General features: G+C 41.0%; 1 long non-coding RNA gene and 1 pseudogene across 1 annotated transcript in view; one reads left to right on the top strand and one right to left on the bottom strand.

Moving 5' to 3' along the window:
* The window catches only part of LOC118636398, a 100,615-nt gene that overhangs the window by 40,955 nt on the left and 42,377 nt on the right, over window positions 1-17,283 (top strand). The gene's annotated exons all lie outside the window — the stretch shown is intronic.
* LOC118636396 lies at window positions 16,341-16,967 on the bottom strand (annotated as a pseudogene).

The following is a 17,283-nucleotide window of genomic DNA, read 5'->3' as shown; positions in this document are numbered from 1 at the left end:
GAGGGGATAGTTATGAATACTCATCGGGTAATTTTTAAAATGAGATACAATTGATATATAACATTATGTAAGTTTAAGGTGTTGATTTGAACATTTATATATTGCAACATAATTACCACTGCAGCATTAGCTAACACCTCTATCCCATCACATGATTATCATTTTGGTAAGAACACTTATGATCTAGTCTCTATTAGCAATTTGAAGTATAGAATACAGTATTGTTGACTATAATCATTATGTGGTGCATTCATTCTCCAGAACCTATTTATCCTACATAATTGCAACTTTGTATCCTTTGACCAATTTTTCTCCAGTGCCCCCTCCCTGCAGCTCCATGTAACTAACCATTCTACTCTCCATTCTAAGAGTTTGGCTTTTTTAGATTCCATATATATGTGAGATTATATAGCATTTGTCTTTCTCTGTCTGATTTATCTCTCTCAGCATAATATCCTCAAGCTTCATCCATGTTGTTGTGAATGACAGGATTTCCTTCTTTCTCATGGCTGAGTAATATTCCATTATATAGATATCCATATATAATCACCACTGTAGCATTTGCTAACACCTCTGTACTATCACATTCTTTCTCTCTCTCCTTCTCTCTCTCCCTTCCTTCCTTCCTTCCTTCCTTCCTTCCTTCCTTCCTTCCTTCCTTCCTTCCTTCCTTCCATCTATCTATCATCTTTATCCATTCATCTGTTGATAGTTACTTAGGTTGTTTCTATATATTGGCTATTGTGAACAATGCTGCAATAAACATGGGGGTATAGATATGTTTTTGAGATCCTGTTTTTCTTCAGATATGTACTCAGGAGTAGGTTTGCTGGATCATAGGGTAGTTCTATTTTTAATTTTTTGAGGAACCTCTATACTGTTTTCCATAGTGACTGAATCAATTTACAATCTCACCAATAGTGCACAAGGATTCCCTTTCTCCACATCCTTGCCAACACTTATCTCTTATTTTCTTGATGATAGCCATTTCAACAGGTGTGAGGTGATATGTCATTGTGGTTTTGATTTGCATTTTCCTGATGATTAGATGTTGAGCATCTTTTCATATACCTATTGGCCATTTGGTATCTTTCTTGAAAAATGTCTATTCTGTTTTTCTGACTTTTAAAATTAAATTTTTTTGCTATTAAATTGTATGCATTTTGAAATATATTTTGTATATGAATCCCTTATCAGATATATGGTTTGCAAATATTTTCTCCCATTCTGTAGTTTGTCTGGGTTATTTTTGGTTAGATGACATTTCTCCTTTTTTTTCCTTGGCGAGTAGAGCAAGAAAAGCAATATAGAGCTAAAATGCCACATTTGTGTCTTTGGATACATTTAGGCCATGGTCACAGAGTGCCTGTGTTGTTAAGATGATACCTAATAAAACTATGGTTAGCTTCAGTTGAACTGAGAAGTGACAAAGACTCTCTCCATGACCAAACTTTAGTCAGGCTTCTCTGAGACCTCTTTGCAAGTAGGCCTTGTCCTTAAGTCCTGTCTTTGGCCTGAATAGTCCAGTTGTAGCAAGGATCCTGCTAAGTCAGTTTAGAGAGACTACCCCACCCTTGATATCTGATCACCCTGGCTTGCCTTTAGTAAGAATCCTGTTGAGTTGGTTTAGCAAGAACCACTCTACCCTTAATGTCTCCTCTTAGTACTTTTTTGCTCATTGACCCCTCATTCTGATAATTGGCTACACATCTCCACTTGTCCTTGTTGTATTCAGAGTTGAGCCCAATCTCTTCTATTGTGATAGTCTTGACACTTGAAGGAGTCCAGAATAAGCTACTGTGTCATGAAAACTATTTTGAGAAGGCAGCACTTCAGTTCCTATAATCTCTTATTTTGCCTAAAAGCAGAGCCTACCAAAGGAATTCGATTGCCATACATCTCCTTCCTAGGAGCAACCAGGAAAGACTAACTCTTATAATTAGAGATGAGTAGTCTGCACACCTGGCCAAAATAGACATTGTTACAAACTACCATATCTCTTATAGGTTCTCCTAAGGATCCATTTGTCTTTCCAAAAAGTCATTTGTTTTCCTGTAAGTGCCCTTCTCTCCTGACTCTCTCCCTATTAAGATGGTATGTAAGCCCCCAATTCTAAATACCTCCTCGAGTCACATTTTTCTGTGAAATCCTGTATGTATACATAGATATAAAAATCTGTCTTTCCTCACCTGGCTGGTGTGGCTCAGTGGTTGAGTGTTGACCCATGCACCAATACATTTCCAGTTCGATTCCTGGTTAGGGCACATGCCCAGGTTGTGTGCCCAGTCCTCAGTGGGGGGCATGTAGGAGGCGGCCAATTGATGTTCTCTCTTATCAAAGTTTCTATCTCTCTCTCCCTCTCTAAAAATCAATAAGGAAAATAAATATGTCTTTTCTCTTGCTAATCTGTTGTAGGGGAGGAAAAACATATGTTTCTTCTACCTATCTTAGGTTCATTGGCTGGGGCCCTGCAAATTAGACTGACAAAAGACACATTGACAAGAGGAAAGCAAACAGAAGTTTATTAATGTGTGCATTTTGCATGCACATAGGAATACTCGGTCATGAGTAACCCAAAAACGTTGTTAGAAAATGGGCTTATATAGCATATTAACAAAAGAACAACATATTTTTATTTTATTTTATTTTATTTTTTGTTAATTATCACCCGAGGATATTTTTCCATTGATTTTTAGAGAGAGTGGATGGGAGGGAGGGAGAGAGAGAGAGAAACATCGATGTGAGAGAGACACATCGATTGGTTGCCTCCTGCATGACCCCAATGAGGGCTAGGGACTGAACCACAACCAAGGTACATTCCCTTGACCAGTACTGAACCCATGACTCTTTGGTGCATGGGCCGACGCTCTAGCTGCTGAGCCCAACTGGCCAGGGCCAGAGAACTTTTCTTATATCTGCTTCTTTTTAATTGCTTTCAGCTCAAAATAATCCTTATGCCAAAGTGGCATATTTTGGGGTGGCATATTCTCCTATTGTCTTTTGTCAGTTTAATTTGAAAGCTCTCAAGCATTGAAGCTAAGAGGGTGGAGGAAAAGTTTTTCCTCACTGATGTACCTATTGCAATAGTCCTGAATAATGTCTTACAATTTTAACAAGTGTCAGAATAATTTTTTTCTTTAACAGAAAGGATTTTTAAGAGTCTATAAGTTAACTTCTGTCTCAGCTTCTTCCTTTTCCTTAAAAAATCCTTTTATTGTCCGGCCGGTGTGGCTCAGTGGTTGAGCATTGACCCATGCACCAAGACGTTGCCAGTTCAATTCCCAGTCAGGACACATGCCCAGGTTGTGGGCCCAATCCCCAGTGGGGGGCATGCAGGAGGTGGACAGTCAATGTTCTCTCTCATCAGTGTTTCTATCTCCCTCTCCCTCTCCCTTCCTCTCTCTCTAAAATCAATAAAGGAAAAAAATTCTATTAAAAATCCTTTTATTATAAAAGCTTATCATATCTCTTTATTATGCTACTTGAGAGCATTAGGCAAATTCCATTGACAGATCGTTTTATTGAATTAAATTTTGGTATTTTTTAAGCTGTTATTTTTGATGCCTTTGCTTACTGAGCCTTCCCAGCACTAAACTGTAGAAAGATACTAAAGTATAGAAAGAACACTTTCTATCCATTTCCTTTGCTTTTCTGAGTTAGCAACAGCGGTTCAAGTTCCAAACAAGTAGTATTTACTGAGAAATTAAGTGCAGGGTTACTTCCATGCTGGCTTTTTGGGGGATTCAATTTTATGCATTCATTCAAGGGTGATTTTTTTTTATCACCTGTTTGCCAATCTTTGTATTAGGCATTGAGATTAGAGTTGAGAATGAGACCAACATGGTACCTGACCTTCAAAGTGCTTACAGTCTAGCCTCTAGACAAATAAAAGCCTAGACTCTGTTCAGGCTATCTCTATAGGCAGGTGCTATGTGCTGAGATCAAAACACGAATAAAGGCTTATTCTAGCCTTTGAGGAACTTACCTTGTAGGGAAGACAGACCCACAAAGAGATGACTTCCTTACATTAAAGTAAAATCTGAATTGAAAAAAGATATGTATAGAATTTTCAGCCAAGGCTCCTAAAGGATGTGACATTCAAAACTGATAGATTTTAAAAAGGAGTGGATATTCTAGAGGAAAAGTCATAAAGTCTTGGAAGAAAAAACAGCATGGTGTATAGAGAGAATTACAGAGAATTCAATCCAACCACTAAAATAAATCATGGAGCAGGGGATTTCTGGAGACAGTAGTGAAAGCAGGGGTAATAAGGACAGGCTTGGACTTTCACTTCTAGCCAATGAAGTACTTGAGGGGGTTGTGCTGGTTATCTTCTGCGTATTCCCCTAGATCCACTTTCTTTTCTTTCTCTCTCTTGCTCTGTGCCCAAAAGGCTGAGCCCTCACAGACTGCATCGCCTGGGCTCTCAGAGTTCCAGTTATCTATAACTGCATAACAAATCACTCAAAACCTAGTGACTTAAAGCAATCACAATAATTTCTTATTACTATATCTCTCATAGATCTTGGGGGTTGACTGGGCTCAGGTAGGAGTTCTCAGTTGCGGGTCTCTCATGTGGTTTCAGTCAGACAGATGACTGGTGCTGGATTCATCTTGGAGGCTTCCTCAACTCATTTGTCTGATGGTTGTGCCAGCTGCTAGCTGGGACTCTTCAGGGGCTTTTGCCTGGAAACAGCCTACAAATGGCCTTTCCAGGTGGTTTGGGCTTCCTCATAGCATGGCTGTGTTCCAAGGGCAAGCATGTCAAGAAACAGACAGGCAGAAGCTGTATTGCCAAGTATGGCCTAGCCTTAGAAATTATGTAGCATTACTTCTACCACATTATATTTGTTAGAGGTGAATCATTAAGGCCAGCCCATATTTAAGTGGAGGAGAATTAGACTCCACCCCTGATGAGAAGACTGAAAAATAATTTAAGATGTTTTAAAACTATTCTAACCTCTAACTTCTGCTTGACTTTGGATAATGCGTGTGTGTGTGTGTGTGTGTGTGTGTGTGTGTGGAGAATGGTGGTAGGTGGGAAAAAGTGGGCACCAGCAGACCTGAGCGCGATTTAGAGAGTTTGCAGGTATTTACAAAAATAATTTAATATTTCATTTATTACAATGTACTATATTTAGATTAATATATATTTAAAGATATTATTAAAAATGCCAATATACAATGTACTACAATACTCTTTAGAAGATGTTTTCCTCTTTACAACAAAATTTCCAGCTTCATCAATTTACTACCAAAGCAAAGAGAGCTTATTGCTTAAAAAAGGGAATATAAGAGAGAGGCAAGATTGCTGAAGCCTAAGGAAGTTCCGTCCGCTTGCTCTTAGCATTGGACTGGACTTAAGGCTAATCTGTAGAACATTTGACTTGAAAAACCACCTGAAAATAGCTGATTGGAAATGCTGTGAGCAGGGAACGTGGAGAGGGGACAGGAGAAGACACGGAGTGGGTGAACCAACTCCTGCAGCTGTGCAGCGTGACTGGGAAGATGAAGGGAAGGTGCAGCTGTGCAGCTCCAGCCTCCTGGGAGCATTGGGTCTCAGCCCCCCCACAGAGATCCCTAAAGGAGAGCAACAAAGAAGGGAAGGGGAGCCTAAGTAACATCAACATTGTAACATTGAACAGAGGGATTAGAGGACTTTCATCCCATGGGGGTAGGGGTAGGGTGGGGTGGGGGGGGGAACACAGGGGGACTGAGACAGAACTATCCCAGGCTAAAAACAAATGCTTGGTTATAATACCACCCTGATTGTGGTTGGTGGAAGGGGCCACCAAGCAGAACTCTGGACTTGTGGAGGGGTCTGAGTGGATCATCCAGTAGTGAATCTGAGGGGCTGACTATTCACTGAAAACTTTGATGGGGGATAGTCAGAGTGCCCTGGGAGAGAGGTGCAATCCTCCTCACCTCCAGCGAAGTGGAGGTGTCCCTTCCTTCACTCATGGAACAGCTCTGGGCTGGAAATTGGCACCCAGGTGACTAGGCTTGGAGGATGCTGGGGATTCATATGTCTGGCCAGGTGGGAGCCTGGGCAGAAGTCCCAGCGAGAAAGAGCTGGCTGTGCTGAAAGATTACAGGGCCAAGCAGGGCTATTAATTTCTCCTTTTTTTCAAAATTCTATCCTGTCCTGCTTGGGGTGGTGACCAGGGGGTGCCAGCAACCCAGGAAGAGCTGAGGAATTGGAAAGAGAGGAGGAAACTGCCTGCCCCCACTATAAGCTACAGGCACTACCCCCAATGCAAATCTGTTTAAATCATCCTGACCAGACCTGATACCCTGCAGAGCCCAGTTCTGAGGGGGATGGGAAAGCAGCCCAGAATAACTACATTAAAGGGGCAAGCCCTAAAGCAGACCCAGCCTCTGGGCTAGGGAAACCCCTCCTACCAGACTACTTGGGGTCCTACTCTGCAGGGCTTTAGCCAGGTCACCCAGGGCCAAGCAGGGACAGTTATTCACATTGTCCTGCACCAGAGAACTGCCCAAGAGGACAGGGACCCACACTCAAGGGGCCAGATCTAACATCAGAACAAAATCCAGTGAGCTCCACAAATAGAAGATCCAAGATTTGTTGTTGTGGTGGTGGTTTTGTGTTTTCTTTTGTTTTTTCTTTTTAATTCAATTTTTTCTTCTTCTAATTTTTCCTGTTCTATATTTTATTTAATTTAGCATTATTACTTTCTAAAATTATTATTATTATTTCATTCATTATTTTCTACCTTTACTTTTTATATTTATCCTATTTCTGGTCTCTGACTTCTTTGCTTTCATATTATCCCCCCCCCCACTCCTTTAATTCTTTTGATATTGCATCTTCTAGTATTATTTGTGTGTGTGTGTGTGTGTGTGTTTTGATTGTTTGTCTTCTAATCTTTTTGTTGAGGCTGTTGCTTTTATTATTGTCGTTGCTGATATTTTTTTCAGGTTGTTTTTGGTTTGGTCTTCTTTTGCCTTGTTTTGTTCTATCAGCACCTATATAACAGTTGGCACGACAGGGTCGGGGTTGAGACTTACAGTCAACAGCCCTGAGGGCTGAGCCCACCCACAAGTGGACAACAGCAATCAAGACCCAAATTCAACAAGAGAATCCACATAACCCTCGCAAGGGTCATTCCTAGAGCACTGCACAGAATATCAAGAAGACTACACCACTGGGTCCCACAAGAATGCCAACCCACCAAGACTGGGAGATATAGCAGTCTTATCTGAAAACACACACACACACACACACACACACACACACACACACACACAGAAACCCCCTCCCCATAAAGAAACAGCACAAATGGGGAAACAAAGAAACAGACCCCAAATGAAAGAACAGGACAAATCTCATGAAAATGAGCTAATGAAATGGAGGCAAGCAATTGATCAGATACAGATTTCAAAGTAATGGTTATAAGGATGCTCAAACAACATAGTGAGAATGACAGTGAACTTAGTGGAAACTTTATCAGCATGAAAACAGATATAGAAACAATAAATAAATACCAATTGGGCCCTGGCCAGTTTGGCTCAGCGATTAGAGCGTCAGCCTGCGGTCCAGAGAGACCTGGGTTCGGTTCCCGTTAAGGGCACGTACCTCGGTTGCAGTTTGTCCTCGGCCCTGGTTGGGTCGTGCAGGTGGCAGCCACTCGATGTGTCCTTCACGTCGATGTTTCTCTCTCTCTCTCTCCCTTTCTTTCTTTCCCTCTCACTCTATCTGTACAAAAAATGGAAAGATATCTTCGGGTGAGGATAAAAAAAAAAAAAAAAGTGGAAAAAAAATACCAATTGGAAATGAAGAATGGCATAGCTCAAATAAAGAATACCCTGGAAAGATTCAACAATAGATTAAAAGAAGCTGAGGACCAAATCAATGAATTAGAAGACAAGGTAGAAAAAACACCCAATCAGAGCGGCAAATAGAAAAACAAAAACAAAAACCAGGAGGATAGTTTAAGGGAGCTTTGGGACAACATGAAGTATAACTATAACTGCATCATAGGGGTACCAGGAGAAGAATCTGAGCAAGTAATAGAGAAACTGTTTGAAGAAATAATAACAGAAAACTTCCCTAACTTGGTGAAGGAAAAAGTCACTCAAGTTCAGGAAACACAGAGTCCCAATCAAGATGAACCCCAAAAGACCCATACCTAGACATGTCATAATTAAAATGGCAAACGTTAAAGACAAAGAAAGAGTATGCTTTTTATTGCAAAGAAAAAACTCTTTTAAAAAATATGTTGGTATTGATTTTTTACAGAGAATGAGGAAGGGAGAGAGAGATAGAAACATTGATGAGAGAGAGAATGGTTGATTGGCTGCCTCCTGCATGCCCCCAATGGGAATCGAGCCCACAACCCAGGAATGTGCTCTGACAGGGAATTTAACCTGAGAGCTCTTGGTGCATGGGGTGACACCCAATCACTGAGCCACACCAGCTGGGCGCAAAGAAAGACGCTTAATGGCAGCAAGAGAGAGACAGAAAGTTACCTAAAAGGGAGCTCCCATTAGATTGTCAGCCGTTTTCTCAATAGAAACACTGAAGGCCAGAAGGGAATTGCATAAAGTATACAAAGTAATGAAAAGCAAGGGACTGAATCCAAGACTACTCTATCCAGCAAGGCTATCACTCAAAGTTGAAGGCGAAATAAAGAGATATTCAGACAAAAAAAATAAAAATAAAAAAGCAAAAGGAATTTACTACCACCAAACTAGCACTGCAAGAAATGCTAAAGGGCCCTGGCTGGTTTGGCTTAGCGATTAGAGCATCAGCCTGCAGAGCAGAGAGTCTTAGGTTTGGTTCCCGCTAAGGGCACCTACCTCGGTTGCAGTTTGTCTCTGGCCTTGGTTTAGTCATGTGGGAGGCAGCCACTCGATGTGTCCCTTTCACGTCGATGTTTCTCTCCCTCCCTCCCACTCTATCTGAACAAAAAATGGAAAAATGTCCTCGGGTGAGGATAAAAAAAAAGAAGACATGCTAAAGGGACTGTTGTAAGAAAAAGAAAAAACAGAGAGAGAAAGAGGAACACAGGCATAAAGAATATATATGGCAACAAATAAGTACCTATCAATAATAACCTTAAATGTAAATGGCTTATATGCTCCAATCCAAAAACATAGGGTAGTTGGATGGATAAGAAAACATTACAGCCCTGGCTGGTTTGGCTCAGCGGTTAGAGCGTCAGCCTGCAGTCCACAGAGACCCAGGTTCGGTTCCCGCTAAGGGCATGTACGTTGGCTGCAGTTTGTCCCCGGCCCTGGTTGGGTCATGCGGGCGGTGGCCACTCAATGTGTCCCTTTCACGTTGATGTTTCTCTCATTCTCTCCCGCTCTATCTGAATAAAAAATGGAAAAATGTCCTCAGATAAGGATAAAAAAACCCAAAAAAACATTACACACACACACACACACACACACACACACACACACACACACACACTGTCTACAAGATACCCACCTCAGAACAAATGACTCACACAGGATAAAAGTAAAGAAATGGAAAAAAAATTTCCATGCAAATAGAAAGAAATAAAAAGTTGGGGTAGTAATACTCATATCTAATAAAGTATACTTCAAAATGAAGGACTTCAAACAAGAGACAATGAAGGACATGGCATAATATTAAAGAGATTGATACAATAAGAGGATATAACCCTGGTAAACATATATGCACCAAATATAGGAGCACCAAAATATATTTTAAAACTTCTGGAGGACATTAAGAGAGAGAGACAGAAATACAATCATAACAATGAACTTTACACCCCACTGACACCACTGGATAGATCTTTTAGACAGAAAATTAACAAGGAATCAGAGACCCTAAGTGACACACTAGGTCAGATGAATTTAATTGATATTTACAGAACATTTCACCACAAGGCTATAGATAATACATTTTTCTCAAGTGCACATGGGACATTCTCTTTTTAATTTTTCCTTTATTGATTTTAGAGAAAGAGAAAGTGAGAGGGGGAGAGAGACAGAAACATTGATGAGAGAGAATATCGACTGGCCATCTCCTACATGTCCCCATTGGGGATCGGGCCCACAACCTGGGCATGTGTCCTGACTTAGAATCGAACTTGCGACCTCTTGGTTCATTGGTCGATGTTCAACCACTGAGCCACACCAGCCGGATGATATGGGACATTCTCAAACATAGATCACATGTTAGGACACAAACTAAGTCTCTACAAGTTCAAGAAGATTGAAATCATATTAAGCATCTTCTTGGATCACAATGGCATGAAACTAGAAATCAATTACAATAAAACACTCAAAAATATTCAAACACACGAAAGCTAAATAGCATGTTATTAAACAATGAATGGGTTACCAGTGAGATCAAGGAAGAAATAAAAAACTTCCTGGAAACTAATGAAAATGAACACACAATAACACAAAATCTATGGAACACAGCGAAAGCAATCCTGAGAGGGAAGTTCATAGCATTACAGGCCTACCTCAAGAAACAAGAAAAAATTCTAATAAACTATATAACCCTACAACTTAGAGGATTAGAAAAAGAACAACAAGAAACTCCCAGAGTAAACAGAGGGAAGGATATAATAAAGATCAGAGCAGAAATAAATGACATAGAGACTAAAATTACAATACAAAAGATCATTGAAACCAAGAGCTGGTTCTTTGAAAAAAACCAGATTGATGAACCTTTAGCCAGACTGACCAAGAAACAAAAAGAGAGAACCCAAATAAGAAAGTCAGAAATGGAAGAGGTGAAGTAACAACTGACACCACAGAAATACAAAGGATTCTAACAAAATACCATGAACAATTATATGCCAACAAATTGGGCAACCTAAGTGAAAGGGACAGATTCCTAGAATTATACAATCTTCCAAAATTCAACCAGGAAGAGCCAGAAAATCTGAAAAGACCAATAACAACTAAGTAGATTGGAGCAGTAATCAATAAACTCCCAGCACAAAAGCCCTGGTCCAGATGGCTTCACAAGGGAGTTTTACCAAACATTCAAAGAAGAACTAACACCTATCCTCTTCAAACTATTCTAAAAAATTCAAGAAGAAGGAAGACTTACAAGCTCTTTTTATGAGGCCAACATTATCCTAATTCCAAAACCAGGTAAAGACACTACTAAAAGCAAACAACAGACCAATATCCCTGATGGACATAGATGCCAAAATCCTCAAAAAAAAAAAAAGATAGCAAACCAGATCCAGCAATATATATATATCCCAGGGATGCAAGGCTGATGTTTCTCTCTCTCTCTCTCTGTTCCTCTCTCTCCCTCCCACTGAACAAGAAATGGAAAAATGTCCTCCGGTGAGGATAAAAAAAAAAAAAAAGAAAAGAAAGTGGGAATAGAAGGATCATACATCAACATAATAAAGGCCATATATATTTTTTTTATCCTCACCCGAGGACATTTTTCCATTTTTTGTTCAGGTAGAGTGGGAGGGAGAGAGAGGAACAGAGAGAGAGAGAGAAACATCGATGTGAAAGGAACACATCTACTGGCTGCCACCCGCACAACCGACCAGGGCCGGGGACAAACTGCAACTGAGGTACGCGGCCTTAGCTGGAACCGAACCCGGGTCTCTCAGGACCGCAGGCTGACGCTCTAACAGCTGAACCAAACCGGCCAGGGCGATCCAGCAATATATTAAAAAAATTATTCAACATGACCAAGTGGGATTTATCCCAGGGATGCAAGGCTGGTACAATATTCACAAATCAATAAATGTGATATACCACATAAACAAAATGAAAGATAAAAATCATATGATCATATTAATAGATGCTGAAAAAGCACTGGACAAAATCCAGCCTCCATTTTTGATAAAACTCTCAAGAAAGTGGGAATAGCCCTGGCCGGTTTGGCTCAGCGGTTAGAGCGTCGGCCTGCGGTCCTGAGAGACCCGGGTTTGGTTCCCGCTAAGGGCGCGTGCCTCGGTTGCGTTTTGTCCCCGGCCCTGGTCGGTTGTGCGGGTGGCGGCCACTCGGTGTGTTCCTTTCGCATTGATGTTTCTCTCTCTCTCTCTCTCTCTGTTCCTCTCTCTCCCTCCCACTGAACAAGAAATGGAAAAATGTCCTCCGGTGAGGATAAAAAAAGAAAAAAAAAAAAAAGAAAGTGGGAATAGAAGGATCATACATCAACATAATAAAGGCCATATATGACAAACCTACAGCCAGCATCATACACAATGGGCAAAAACTAAAAGCATTTCCCCTAAGACCTGGAACAAAACAGGAATGTCTGTTTTTACCACTCTTATTGAACATAATACTGGAAGTCTTAGCCACAGTGATCAGACAAGAAGAAAAAATAAAAGGCATCCTAATTGGAAAGGAGAAAACGAGACTGTCATTAGTCGCAGGTCACATGATATTGTACACAGAAAACCCTAAAGACTCCATCAAAAAACTACTAGAATTAATAAATGAATTTGGCAAAGTAGCAGAATACAAAATTACCATCTAGAAATTGATGGCATTTTTATACACCAATAATCAACACCCAGAAAGAGAAACTAAAAACACAATATTATTTACCATTGGAATAAAAATTTTAAGATACTTAGGAATAAGCTTAACCAAGGAGGTGAAAGACATGTTCTCAGAAAACTATAGGACATTGAAAAGAGAAATAGAGAAAGATATAAAAAAGTGGAAGCATAGACCATGTTCATGGATTGGAAGAATCAACATCATGAAAATGTCTGTACAACCCAAAGCAATCTGTCAATTCAATGCATACCTATCAAAATACCAGAAGAATATTTCACAGATTTAGAACAACTACTCCAAAAGTTTATATGGAACCAAAAAAGACCCCGAATAGCCACAGCAATCTTGAAAAGAAGAACAAAGTTTGAGGGATCACAATACTGGATATCAGGTTATACTACAAAGCTATTGTAATCAAAACAGCCTGGTACTGGCACAAGAACAGGCATATAGATCAATGAAACAGAACAGACAACCCAGAAAGTGACTCAAGACATTATGCTCAATTAATATTTGACAAAGAGGCAAGAGTGTACAATGGAGTAAAGACAGTCTCTTCAAAAATAGTGTTGGGAAAATTGGACAGGTACATGCAAAGAAATGAAACTATACCACCAACTTACACATAAGAATAAATTCAGCACGGATAAAAGACTTAAATTAAGTTGTGAAACCATAAAAATCTGATTAAATCAAGGGGCCAAAATGAAGGTAGAGAGAGTAGCTGGGAGGATGTTATAATAGCAAAAGTGAGAGATGATAGAGGCCTGATAATAGTGGATGGACTCTAGATGGATTATTAAGATAACATTTTTAAAAAATATGTTTTTATTGATTTTTTTTTTTTTTTTTTGGAGAGAGGAAGGGAAGAGAGCTAGAAACATCGATGTGAGAAACATCAATTGGCTGCCTCCTGCATGCCCCCTACTGGGGATAGAGCCCACAACCCAGGCATATGTCCTGACAGGGAATCACACTGGAATCTCTCAGTCCATGGGATTATGCTCAATACACTGAGCCATGCTGGCAGGGCTATTAAGATAAATTTTGTAAAATGTTGTGATGGATAATAGATTATAGGGACTAGGTACTGTAAACCAAATCTGTAAGGGGTTAATGTCAAGAGGAGCAGACAGAAGATTAGTCCAGATCAGGCAGTTACCAGAAGTTGTTTTGGAGGTCACAGGGCAGAGGTGATGACCCCAGGAGCCAGAGATGCCACATAAACACTGATCCTAAGCCAGGCATTGTTTGGCTCAGTTTTGTATTCTTGTTAGAGTTGCAAGAATTAAATGCGCTGTCACACAAAACTGCTCTGAATATTGTAAAGCACTATATACTGTGAAATCCAATGGGAGCTAGTATTATAATTATAATAATTATTTTAATTCTTTTTGGGTATTTGTATATCTAGCTTAATAAATCTTGATCATATACAGAAGGGAATTTGAGCTCAAATTCCCTTCTGTATATGAAGCTATAGAAATGGCATTTCCCATGGCTCTTCTGGTGAAACTGGAAAGAATCCATAATTTAAGATCTACTCTTTCCCACAAATGCTCATTCTTGTTTATCTGTCTACTCACTGTCACTACTTACTGTTCTTTGCCTTTAAGGAAGCGGGCAATAACACAGATAATTCTCCACAGTTGTGTTACTGTCCTTGCAATTTCTAAATCTCATACTATGGGGTGGATGCTGCCTGTGAGTGATGGTGACTAAGCAATTTGACAGTGAGCTACAGGTTGGTCCAAGGTGAAAAATCAGGCAGATAATGCAGAGATGAACAATCCAGTTAATATCTCCAAGCCCTATATTTTTAATTGTGGTAAAATACACATTACATAAAATTTACCATCTCAGCTGTTTTTTAGTGTACAGTTCAGTAATGGTATGTATATTCACATTGCTGTATAAAAGATCTCCAGAACTTTTTGATTTTCTCAAACTGAAACTCTATACCCATTAAACAATAACTCCTCATTTCCTACTTCCTTTACCCTCTAGCAACTACCATTCTACTTTGACTGTTTTAAATACCTCATATAAGTGGAATCATACAGTATTTGTTCTTTTGTGACTGGCATATTTCACTTAGCATAATGTCCTCAAGGTTCATCCATGTTGTAGCATTTGTCAGAATTTCCTTTCTTTTTAAGGCTGAATAATATTCCATTGTATGTATATACTGCGTTTTGTTTCTCCATTTACCCTCAGCTTTTTGACCATTGTGAATAATGCTGCTCTCAGCACCTTTATGGAGTCTCTATCCCAAGATTTGTGTGCAATGTATTTTTGGTCTGTGTTCAGGTGTGGTGTCTTTGAAGTCTTTTGGGTCTGTATCCCAAGGTACGACTCTGAGGTATTTGGAATCTTTTTCTGGGTGTGAGGTTTTAAAATCCTTTGATGGTCTGTGTTCCAGGGTTTGAGTCTGAGGTAATTAGGTTCTGTATTCAGTGTATGTGGTCACTGAAATCATTCAGAGTTAGTGTTCCATGGTTTAGGTCTGATTTATTTGGGAGGTCTGGCTTCAGGGTCTGAAGTCTTAGAACTTTTAGAGAGTCTGTCAGATTTGGTTCTGAGGTATTTAGTGTCTGAGGTCAGAGTGGGAGGTCCTTGAAATCTGAGTAACTATGACCCAATGTTTGAATTTGAGGTATGAGGGGTTTGTGTTCAGGGAGTGTGGTCTCTGAGATCTTTGAGGGTATGTGTTTCAAGGTACACGTCTGAGGTATTGGATGTCTGTGTTCAGGGCCTCCTATCTCCAAACTCTTGAGACTGTGTCCCATTGTAGGGGTGCAGGCATTTGAACATTTGTGATAATGATGTGAAGTCTCTGAATAATTAAGAGTTTGTGTTACAAGGTTTGAGTCTGAGGTGTTTGTGAGACTCTGTTCAAGGTATGAGGATGAGGTCTCTGAAATTTTAGATGGTCTGTGTTCAAAGTGTGGGTTTGAGGTATTTGGGGTCTATTCACCCCAACACTTAAAAAAATACAGCTCTTATTAGCACCAGGAAGGACAGTTAAGGCAGCGAGGTGCTTCCTTGGCTCCCAGCATCTGGAAGGCTCACTGTCTCCCCGCTGAGAGAATACACATGGTAAGTTAGTTTCTTAGGTTGGAAAGGCTGTCCCTGAAGAAAATAATTATGCAGAAGAATGCAAATTCAGTCATCTGGTCAATTATTTGTACCTGATAGCTTTAAAATAAAGTCCCCTTGGTCACGGTCATCAAAGGCTTGCTGGTTGTTTTCAACTATAAAAAACTGTTTGGAAGAAGACAGTAAGAAAGAACAGGGTCGATAATGACAGTGCTGTGAAGCTGGGCTCATGCGACCACATGAGGACACTCACCAATTTGCTTTAAAAAAATCCCACAGCAGGGGTCTTGTATAATTTCAAATCAAACTCCTCATGGTCCTTAAACTACTCAAAACATCACTGCACCACATCCTCATTTTTAAATTGAGGTGCATGACAGGGCTTCCCCAGAGTCACTACCATGTGGGGGGAAAAAACAAAAAAACCCTAGGACTTGACTTATTAGCAACATTAATTGATTTTTACCTCACTGAAATGAAGGTATAGTCAATCTGTGCTGTTATGAAATTCAAAGGTGATTCAGAAATAGGACCGTTATTTATTGCTCTATTAGGGTAGACCCCAAAAATGACTTTAAAAAAACCAGGGCTGTCCCCTGCAGACCCCAGTCAGACTCTGGGCCGCTCTGAAGGATGCAGGCCAAGGGTAGCCTGCCCGCTTGATTCACAGTGATCCTGGATTGTCTGTTTCTGCGAGTGGCCGCCTGAGGGGTGGCGGGTGGCCCAGGTGTGCTCCGCGCTGGGCACGCCTACACCTTGTAGTTGAGCTCGGTGTTCATCTTGGTGTACATCTCATAGATGACGTCAGTGGTGGCCGTATAGTTGACCAGGAAGAGGCGGATCTTCTCCAGCACTCCTCCTCTGTCACGTTCTGGCCCTTGGAGAGCGCTTCCGGGAAGTCGGACTTACAGAGTGCCACATACAGCGCTGCCTGGAAGATCTGCATGATCCAGCCATGGCACTTCTTGAAGGCCATCTCGTAGGCCTTTGTGGCATTGACACGGATGAGGTTGGGGTGGTTCTCGTCCCGCTCCCCATTGCAGATGCTCTGCAAGAAGACCTGGATGAAGCGGAGGTTTCTCTTCAGTCACATCAGTGCCAGTGTGGCCACCACTTTGGGCCACTCTGCTCCGTACATTTCTTTCCCTGCCTCCAGGATGTTCTGCAGCGTCCCGAACGTGGCCGGGTCGGTGTCATACACAGCTTTGATTTTTGTGATGTTGCCGTTTTTGTCTGCCTTGATGGGTGTAAACAATGGGGACCCAAGACCATCGAAGAAAGGCGGCAGGTGGGACACTGCCTCGAGGAAGGGCCCAGTCTTGATCTTGCTTGTCTGCGGGCAGCGGCTTCAGCAGGTGCTCAGCCAGCAGCGCCATTTTGGGTCGAGGCCAGTGGTGATGCCCCCGCCTGCGCCGTGGGCATCCACATTGCCCCTTCCGCCACCGCTGTCAGCACCAGGGCAGTCACTGCCACTGGTCACAGACTCTGGGGATGCCAGCGTTGGTTTCTGAACTCTTGGAGGCTCTCTTCCAAGGTTTGAATCTTATATATTTGAACTTTCTGTTCCAGGTGTGAAGTTACTAAACTGTATGAGGTTTTATGCCTCGAGGTTTGAGTCTGAGGTATCGGTGGAGGGGAGTGTGTGTCTATATTTAGGGTGTGAGTCTCCGAACTCTGAGGCTCTCTCCCAAG

This window comes from Molossus molossus, unplaced genomic scaffold, assembly GCF_014108415.1.
Source record: "Molossus molossus isolate mMolMol1 unplaced genomic scaffold, mMolMol1.p scaffold_m16_p_2, whole genome shotgun sequence".
In the NCBI taxonomy this organism is placed as follows: Eukaryota; Metazoa; Chordata; class Mammalia; order Chiroptera; family Molossidae; genus Molossus; species Molossus molossus.
This window is presented reverse-complemented; position numbering and strand designations above follow the sequence as displayed.